The sequence below is a fragment of the Pinus tabuliformis genome, chromosome 7 (genome assembly GCF_031772625.1).
Source record: "Pinus tabuliformis cultivar Carrire ecotype Pingquan chromosome 7, CPIR1, whole genome shotgun sequence".
In the NCBI taxonomy this organism is placed as follows: domain Eukaryota; kingdom Viridiplantae; phylum Streptophyta; class Pinopsida; order Pinales; family Pinaceae; genus Pinus; species Pinus tabuliformis.
This window is the reverse complement of record NC_142293.1, coordinates 69,221,773-69,230,935: the sequence shown is the minus strand read 5'-3', so window position 1 is coordinate 69,230,935 and position 9,163 is coordinate 69,221,773. Positions and strand designations below refer to the sequence as shown.

The 9,163-nt window shown below is 38.6% G+C and overlaps 1 pseudogene; it reads right to left on the bottom strand.

The window, feature by feature from the left end:
- Nucleotides 1-6,371: 6,371 nt before the first annotated feature.
- LOC149245252 (5'-adenylylsulfate reductase-like 5 pseudogene) lies at nucleotides 6,372-7,023 on the bottom strand (annotated as a pseudogene).
- Nucleotides 7,024-9,163: the final 2,140 nt, after the last annotated feature.

Sequence of the window (9,163 nt, the reverse complement as noted above, 5' to 3'; positions counted from 1 at the left end):
CATTCATTAATGAAAAATCCATTCCCTTTATTTTCATACGTAAAGGTACTGATGTATTTATGGATTTTATGGTTGATATTTTTATTGTATTTCTGTTCCTATTATGCCGGTTATATGCACACGTTATGACAACAACTATGTATGGCTCTCAGTATGTTTTTACTTGTATGTGAATGGATAATGTTTCTATGAAATAATAGATGATAATGTAGCAAATGAAATGTGGGAACAATGGTTCATAGCGATACTCAGATAAGTATGAGATCTCTACACTTAATTCTGTTGTTTACACTTGTAGATTACAAGTCGATGATATGTTTGAAGAAATGCTTGCCATGGCTAGTAGGGATCCAGTCAAGGTCTTAGACAAGTATTTTCTTAGTACTGTAATTTCCATGTTTCTTTACTGATTTGATGAGATGGATCAGTTATGGGCAATGTTCTGGGCTCTGAGCCTGAGAAAGTGGCTTAAATCCTAGGGTCGTTGGCACATCACTGACAATTTTGGCCCTCAATCACTGGCAGGCAGGCCTGTGAGAGTGAATTTAGGTTTCTGATCACTCCCTTTCCCATAGCATGAGAGAGACTATGGTCCAATAGACCTAAAACAATATAGGGACAAGTTGTTTGAGTAGCTGACTTGTCTTCTGAGGGTTCTTTTGATGATGTTGGATGTCTGTATGGTGTGTTTCCATTAGTTCCACTTCCTAAATGTCACTTAGGAGGTCAAATCATATCATAGTGGCCTCTCGTCACATATTTACCCTGACTTGCCGAGTGCTTGGGTAGATGTGGGAGGAGGATTTTACAAAGGAAATTGTTCTTTCTCAATTACATCTTAGTTGATATAATTTTTAGGATTCCTTGATCACCTATATATATTATGATTGCATATTAATCAGTTTATGATACATGGTTAGTTAATTAGTCCATTTATCTCTTATGCTATATACTGGATGCTTTGATCTTATGTTTGTTTGTATCTATGCAGATCTCCTTCATGATATCATGGAGAACTTGTGGGGAGAAATGGGGGGATCTCTAAAGCATCGAAGAACGAATGGTAGAAAGATTTGGAGGGGACTTCATCAATCATTTTTTTTAAGTGGCCTCTATCTGTTGGGTGTGGAGCTTTATTATCCTCTGTATTCAAAGGTTTTGCCACATTGGACCCCAGTTCATAATGGGGTGGCGATGCCGCCTGTAAAATATTCGCTACAGGGGGGGGTCTATGGGGGGCTGGTTGCGACCTTTGGGAGCCACCCCCTGGTGGGGGGATCTGGGGCAGCGCCCCCAAAGCTAAAAATAGATGTAAAAGTTCCTTGTAAAATGTTGTAATTTTGTAGTCAATCTTTTCCATTCATTAGGCAAAGATCTGACGGTAGAAGTTATGTTTAATTTAGGGGTTTTTGCCCTAGAAGGCAACCCCTCGCTATATATGAGAGAGTTGTACTGCATCTATGTAGATATGTATTCTTAGTGAGGAAGAGAGAGGAGATTGAGAGTGAAGAGGGAATTACAGCAGATCTACTGTAGGTTGTATCTCTTCAGTTTGATGGATAATATAAAAGGAAGGACTAGCTGTTTCTCCGTGGATGTAGCCCAAACTGGGTGAAACACGTATATCTATGCCTCTCTTGTTTTATTCATTTTTTGTGTTTATATTTATGAAATATTTTATGTGTTCCATTGCTTTGTAATATATAATTTTCTAACAACTGGTATCAGAGCCGAAGGTCTATTTGGCTGATAAACTTGTAGGAGAAAAGGGTTCCTGGTTCGAGTGGGAGCAATGGCTTAAGATGGTAGGTTTAGGGTCGAAAAATTTAATGGCTAAAACTACAAGCTGTGGAAGATGAAGATGGAAGATTATCTGTATCAGAGAGATTTGTACCAACCATTGAGTAGAAAGGAAAAGAAGTCGACGAGAATGACAGAAACGGAATGGGACATTCTCGACAGAAAGGAAATTGGAACAATACGGTTGTGCCTACCAGTGTCGGTCGCGTTTAATATTTCAAAGGAAATGACAACAAAGGGTTTAATGTCGACATTGGCCAAACTATATAAAAAATCCTCAGCCTCAAATAAGTTACTTCTTATGAAGCATTTATTTAATATGAAAATGTCAGAAGGTGGATCTGTTGCTAATCATTTAAATGAATTTAATACAGTTGCTAGTCATTTAAGTTATGTAGGGGTAACTTTTGATGATGAAGTTAGGGCTATGTTATTTATGTGCTCATTACTAGAAAGTTGGAATGTTTTAGTTATTTCCATTAATAACTCTGTCTCTAGATCTAGTACTTTAAAGTTTGATGATGTTGTTGGTGCAATCCTTAGCAAGGAAATGCGACGAAAAATCTCCGGTGATACATCAGGTAATGCTTTGACCGCAAAGACTAGGGGAAGAAAAATGGAAAGAGGAAAGAGCCCTAGATATCGCAGTAAGTAAAGAAAAGTCAGATCCAAGTCTAGATGGGGGATAGTGTGTTGGAAATGCAAGAAGAAAGGACACCTGAAGAAAGAATGCAAGTCTTAGAAGGGAAAAGAAGGAGACGCACAACAAGAAAATAATCATGAAGCGAATGTAACAGGTGATGTGTTGCAGGATGCTTTGATTCTTTCATTAGAAAATATTATTGATGCTTGAGTGGTAGATTCAGGAGCCTCATTCCATGCCACACCCGATAGGAAACATTTTCATGATTATGTTCAAGGAGATTTTGGAGAGGTTCGATTGGGTGATGATAAAGCCTGTAAAATCATTGGAATGGGTATAGTTTTCATAAAACTACGGAATGGAAATAAATGGCTATTGAAGGAAGTAAGGCATGTTCCAGATCTGAAGAAAAATATTATTTCAACATGGTAGTTGGGAGGTGAAGGCTGTGTGACTACTTTTACAAATAAAACCTGGAAGGTCACTAAAGGATCCCTGTTAATAGAAAAAGGAGAAAAGGTTGGTACATTGTATTTATGCAATGGTATTTCTAATTCTGTCTCCCTGCTTGCACAATTTGGTGTCGTCAACCTCTGATGAGCATGTTGAGAGTACACCGTCAACTAGTGAAAATGAAGTTAATGGACAGAAGGAAGATCTAAATTTCGTTGTAGACTATGTGAAGGCGATCATGCCCTCCACTGTTGTCCCTTCCTGGATGAAGCTAAAAGAGTCTTGGATAACCATCCTGCATCACCGCAGTGACTTCCTCCTAGACACAAGAAACTCTTGCCGAGTCCATCGCTAGTTGAAAATCTGACTAACACACCTTTGTTGTCGGTCAAAGCACCTATCATTGAAGATAAACCCTCTGAGTCCACATTGGACCAAAGTCAATAGGTCGAGACGATAGTCGACCCCATCTTGTCTTCAGAGGATCCACATTCAGATGATACCGTTGTTAGAGCCTAGATTTACCTCAGGCTGAAAAGGTAAGATTCTAGGTCCACATCAAACCACGCTCAACCTCGTAGCTAGCCCTACGAGGACAGGAGAGGGCTCTCTCTTGGTCAATCTCAGCAAAAGATAATCGATGGGGCTTGAGATGACTGAAATACAAACTAGTTTTAGGCTAGGTATGAAGTGCAAGGATTTTATTTGAGTTTTTGAAGGTTTTGATGGAAAAAAGGGAAAGGCAAATTTGGGTCCGGGGATGAGGCCAAATTTTTGCAGAGTTCCAGTTGGGGAAAGGTAGGCAGTAGTTTTGATGCTTGAGATTAAATGAATGGATAGAAAATACAACTGAGGAGCTGAAGAGGGCAAGAGGGTACCAAGAATCCTCTCCAAACTGAAGAAAACATTGAAAATTAAACAAACTAACATGCAGAGTGTTATCTCAGAATCAGGCCCTGGAAGGCTGCAAACCAGGAAGACTTCAAGTAACTGTTTCAAACCAAACTTTTGACTAAGGCTTAGCCTCCTTAGCCTGAGAGGGCTCTCTCAAAGGGTTATTGATTTTGGTTAAGAATAAGATGGCTAACTCTTGTGACATAACAGTGACAAATATAAAGGCTGGACAAACATTTCATAAGTTTCCATTGGGCCTATGGAGTCAATCACACTTCAGTAAACAATGGTGCTGCCTTTACATAGAAGTCAAGGCACTTAGCATTTGAATATTCAGAACACAACACATATGGAACCACAGCTCATAAATGCACACAGGAAATCAGAGCACAATCAGTGAATTCTGAGTGATTGTACACCTATGCAACTGTAAAAGACATTAAGGAAAAGATAAAATCATACATTCTAAACATAGAAATCCTTCATGAATCCTGAGAAGAAAAGCAGCCAAATTATATTACTGAACTCTGTCTTTACATAAGCCAAAACAGTACTCTGCTATAAAATTTCCAACCCTCATTACATTGCTGTTTCAGCTATATATAGAATCCTTATTCTAACTAATTCGAGCTTCCTCCTCCAGCATGAGGGGAATTCGATAACTACCTCTAATGACATCTATCAGCTATGCAACTAACTATTAAATACAATAAAGTGCTGACTGGAGTTTTAAGGAGTTCTAAATTAACTATGACTCTAACTCTATTTTCTATGCATAATAACTTCTCCTTGTTCTTTGACACCTGGTCTCTTTTTCAATTTGGCTGAGCTGGATGTTTAATACTCCATATCGACCTTGAACGCTGAATCTTTAACTGCTCAGTAGTGTTAGGAGATGTCCCTTGCTTCTCGGTTCCAGTTTTCTTCAAATTGCTCGAATGTACAGCAGCATGTCTTCTAGCCTTTAATGACCCAAAATATGGAACACTGACACGTTTTTGATGTGCTGTCCACCGTTTCGTGTACCTGTGTGATGAAAAAACCTTTCAAAAAGATTTGCCACTTTGTCAATCATAATTGATCAACTGAATTGTAACATGCAGCTACAGCAGTTTCGTAGCGCGCTACGAAACTGCTGTGTAATTTCAAAAGCACAGTCTTCCTTTCATAGCTAAATGATCGCCACTGTTCATGGCTTAAGACTGCTCTTCTCTAATTACAAAATTTGGATGTTTGACCTCATTACAGCTGGCATCTCCATAATGCAAAAATAGCAACCATCTTATTCAAGCTTACTCTGTCCGAATCACTAATAATCTCTTCACACTTGATAATGTGATGCATAAAGTTATCAACGTATAGCTTTGAAGGCTTTAATTCAACAATATGAACAATATCCTCATCAATATAAAAGTCAACATCTGCATTTGATATAATTCCTTCATCATGATCAATTTCATGAGTCTTATGCTTGTATGTCATAACTTCTGATAAGAACAACTTCAACTGATGCCTATATGCATTCTGGTTATTTTTTACAAGAGCTTCATCATAGTTTGGTACTGAAGGAGTAATAAATTTAGGACAGGCATATGAAAAAAAAATTCATCATACACAGCCTCATCACTTCTCTGCATTCTTGCCATCTTCTCCCCATACTTCCCTTTCAGCTGATTGTTCACATTTTCCTCAACAAGCTTCATTTGTGGACAGATAGAGAGGCATATAGCCAATAGAGCATATATATGTTCATTTTCCTTCAGAATTTGGTCAAACTGTGGAGACTTTTGATGGAACTGTTTGGTCTTTATTATATACAACAGAACTTGATTGAAGGCCCGTATTGCCTTAACGTACCTTCTCAACATAGGGTTGGTGAATCTATAATAATAAATAGTTGTGATATGGCTTCCAATCACTGAATTGTAGACACCTGTCTGGTTAACATCTATAGCTGCCAAGCACTTGAGTCCACTGTAATAATCTCCAAGAAGGCAATGTACACGAAGTAGACCAATAATACTAAAGTATCCCAGAACCTTCAGAACATTGCTTCCTCCATTGTAGTCATATCCATCAGTTGCAGTAAATGTTAAATTACCTTCTTTCTCTTCCTCTAGGATCTAGATGATCTCAGACTTCTCAACAAGAGCCTGTAAATAGTTGAGCACACTATAGACATTCCACGCCTCATTTAGATTTTTGTGACAGTGGCAACAATTTTCTCCAATTCAGAAGGAAACAATACAGACCACAGTTCCCTAGTTTTGAAGCAATAATTCTTAAACACTATATCTGACATGTCCTGATTGTTGATACCATAACCTTGGATTGATCCTTTTTCTATATCAATAAAATATAAGTAAATATTTGACATCTATTCAAGAAACATAGTCAGTGCTTCATTGGTTCTAGGAAACAAGTGTGCCCTTGCATTGTTATCAACAAAAAGATGTAGCCGTTGCTCAGTTGAATCTGTCATTGGCAGAGGATTCACTTGAGATATGGGATAGGAAAGCCTATAAGATTCAAGTTCTTTGCCACTGTGAGAATCTACGAATGAAAAAAAATCCCTGTCTCATCATGTCTTAGACCACAATTCCCTATTTTCAGAACAGCTGGACTCTGGTCTATGTACTGGGCCTTAACCAAGAGAAACAGAGGCCAGAGATGCCCATACTCTTGCATTCTTAGCACCTTCTTGAAAGTTTCTTGTTTTTGAAAACTTTAAACGACACCAAATTCTATTCAAGTTGAGCATGTGCATTGCATGCTTCAAAATAAGTGGTGTATTTTCACTCAGGAGTGCCAAATTTACTTGCCAAATACGCCTTAACCGACACCGTTTGACCTGTAATAAGACCTGTAATCTCCTTATAGAAATGTACAAGTGAATCAAGGTCTTTTAATCTTCGATAGCGCACCCTTGATGTCTGGTTCTGTAGAAAGAGAGATGGAAAACTATGAACTCCATTCCTCGAAAGAACACTGGGCATTAGAACAGACTCCTCTACAGCTACATGGTAAATCTTTGGAAACATTGAAGATAGGTCATCATATAAAGATCGATATAACTTTGAAAATGGACACCATGAAGCATGAAACAACACCGCCATGTGGGCATCATGATAACGTAGCATATCCAAGGCTCTTTCAAATGATACATCATCAAGCTCACTAACCCTGGAAGGGTGAAAGACGGGAGTTTCAGATGACTCAAAGTCAGCAACCATGCATTTTTCCGGCCATACAAAGGCCACTTCAGGCAAAGAAGGGCACGGGCAATATGTCAGTCTGCTTATGAAATGAAGCATTCTTTTCAAGAGCAGCGTGGTGACCTTTCCCTTCGATATTTTGGTCTGAACTCACTGGCAAATAGTTTCTTGAATGTGCACATCCCAATTGAAATCCAACATCCTTAGCAGAAAGCCATTTTTTTTTAATTCTCTTTGTATTTACAGAGTTCATCAACGGAATTCTTTCACTGAGTGAATGATAGTGGATGAGACGACCCTTTGCTGTGGAAGATTCCAATATTGTGTTCTCCAGATCTATACCACCAATAGCCCGATCACATAGTCGAGCCAATAAAAGTCCAACCCCTACCATGCAAAATCCCAGTTGCCTGAAACTATTCCCAAGCTTTTCAAAGTCACCACCGTGAGGTCTTTGTGAAAAAACTACCTCAGCATATTCTCGATTAATTACCTTGGGTTCTGAATTCCCTTCTGGTGACGAGGCTGGCCTTTTCTTATGATCTATATCACCTTTCGGTGATTCATTTTCACGTGCCAATTTAGAACAAAGATTTCTGAAAGCAACCCCTCAATTTTCGAGCTACTGCAATCTCTGTAATGTGGAGGTGGTATGGCCCCTGTATCTGCTCCAAGCATTGTGCCTTTCCGATCTTTCTGTTCTTCAAGACATTTTGCAAATTAGAAACAAAGGAAAGTGACAAGAGTCCATTCTTCCTAGAAGTCATACTGCCAGATTTATCACACATCGAAACCAGAATCAGAAGTTTCGGTCTTAGTAGAGAATTTTCAAATTTGGTTTTGGATGGAAATCTCGATTTGAATAGTACAGGCAAGAATCAAATTTGAAGGCTACAGAACACGTGTCAAGACCGACATGTAAAACCTTGCACATGTTATCCCCGTAAAAGTCTTGCAGAAAATATGACAGCTGGGGTGAGATGTGCTATGGATCAGCATGAATTCCCCATTTCGTAGCGCAGTTAGTGCAAAATTGGTGTTTTCCGCTACGAAATCACCTAAAACATGTTGCGTTGCGAAACTGCTAAAAGGATTTAGGCGCATCAAGCTAATGTGAGTGATTTTGAAATTAGAATTCTTAAGTGATAACAGTGGCTCCACTTGGGATAGTGTGCTCCTGTAGTACACTAAGAACTCGCAGGTCCAGTGCCTTATCCATTTATGACCAACAGAAATTTGCTTGACAAGCATCTTGGGCCTTCACCTCGGGCTTAAGCTTGATGATCACTGTAGGAGAAAGAAATCTACATCTACTGAAAAAGTGCTCAGTCAGCCTTGAGCTTATTTGCATTTTCCTACCTACCTACCCTATCAGCTGCAAGCTCCACTTGGGATCAAGCAACATGATATTTCCAATAAAGCCAATCAATTGTCTTCTCTGATATTGGAGGCTCTTGACTGCATTCAACCTCAAAATAACCATGGTAGTAAGATGACCACATCAACTCATAATATACTTGATCTTCATAATGCAAGTGAAAATGAAAGACCGGAGTGCAAAGCTTGTCCATATATTCACTTATAGGGTCAAAGAATAAATAGTTATGTTGATGATCATCATAACATTCTACATATTTAGACAACTGATTCTCAACCACACAAGATTCTTTCGATATGCTATCGAACTGCTTTTCTAAATTCTGCCTACAAACAATGTAATTTTCCTCTTTCTTATGATCATTTATTGCTGTAAGCTGCTGAGAAGTTTGACATAAAAAACCAACCTTTTTCTCTGCCTGAGGTTCGTAAAAGCTATCTTCCAGTACTTCTTCTTGTTGTTTGCAATCAATTTCATACTCTTCATGACCAAAAGACTGGCAAGTTTGCTGCATCTTCTCATTCATATCAGGGGATTGAACATGGTTTTCACAAATAAACCCCTGCTGATCTTCATGCTGCTTTTCATAGGATGTTATAGTTTCTTCTTGGCGCTGAAATGCATTGTTATGAAGAGCCTCTAAAATTTCTTCATCCATAAATTCATCACCATCATAACAATCCTCCAAATATTGAATAAAACTCGTAGAATGTTTACAACAATCTTTGACCAGCAATAAGGAGGGATGACACTCTTTATACATCTCATAGAATTCATCAT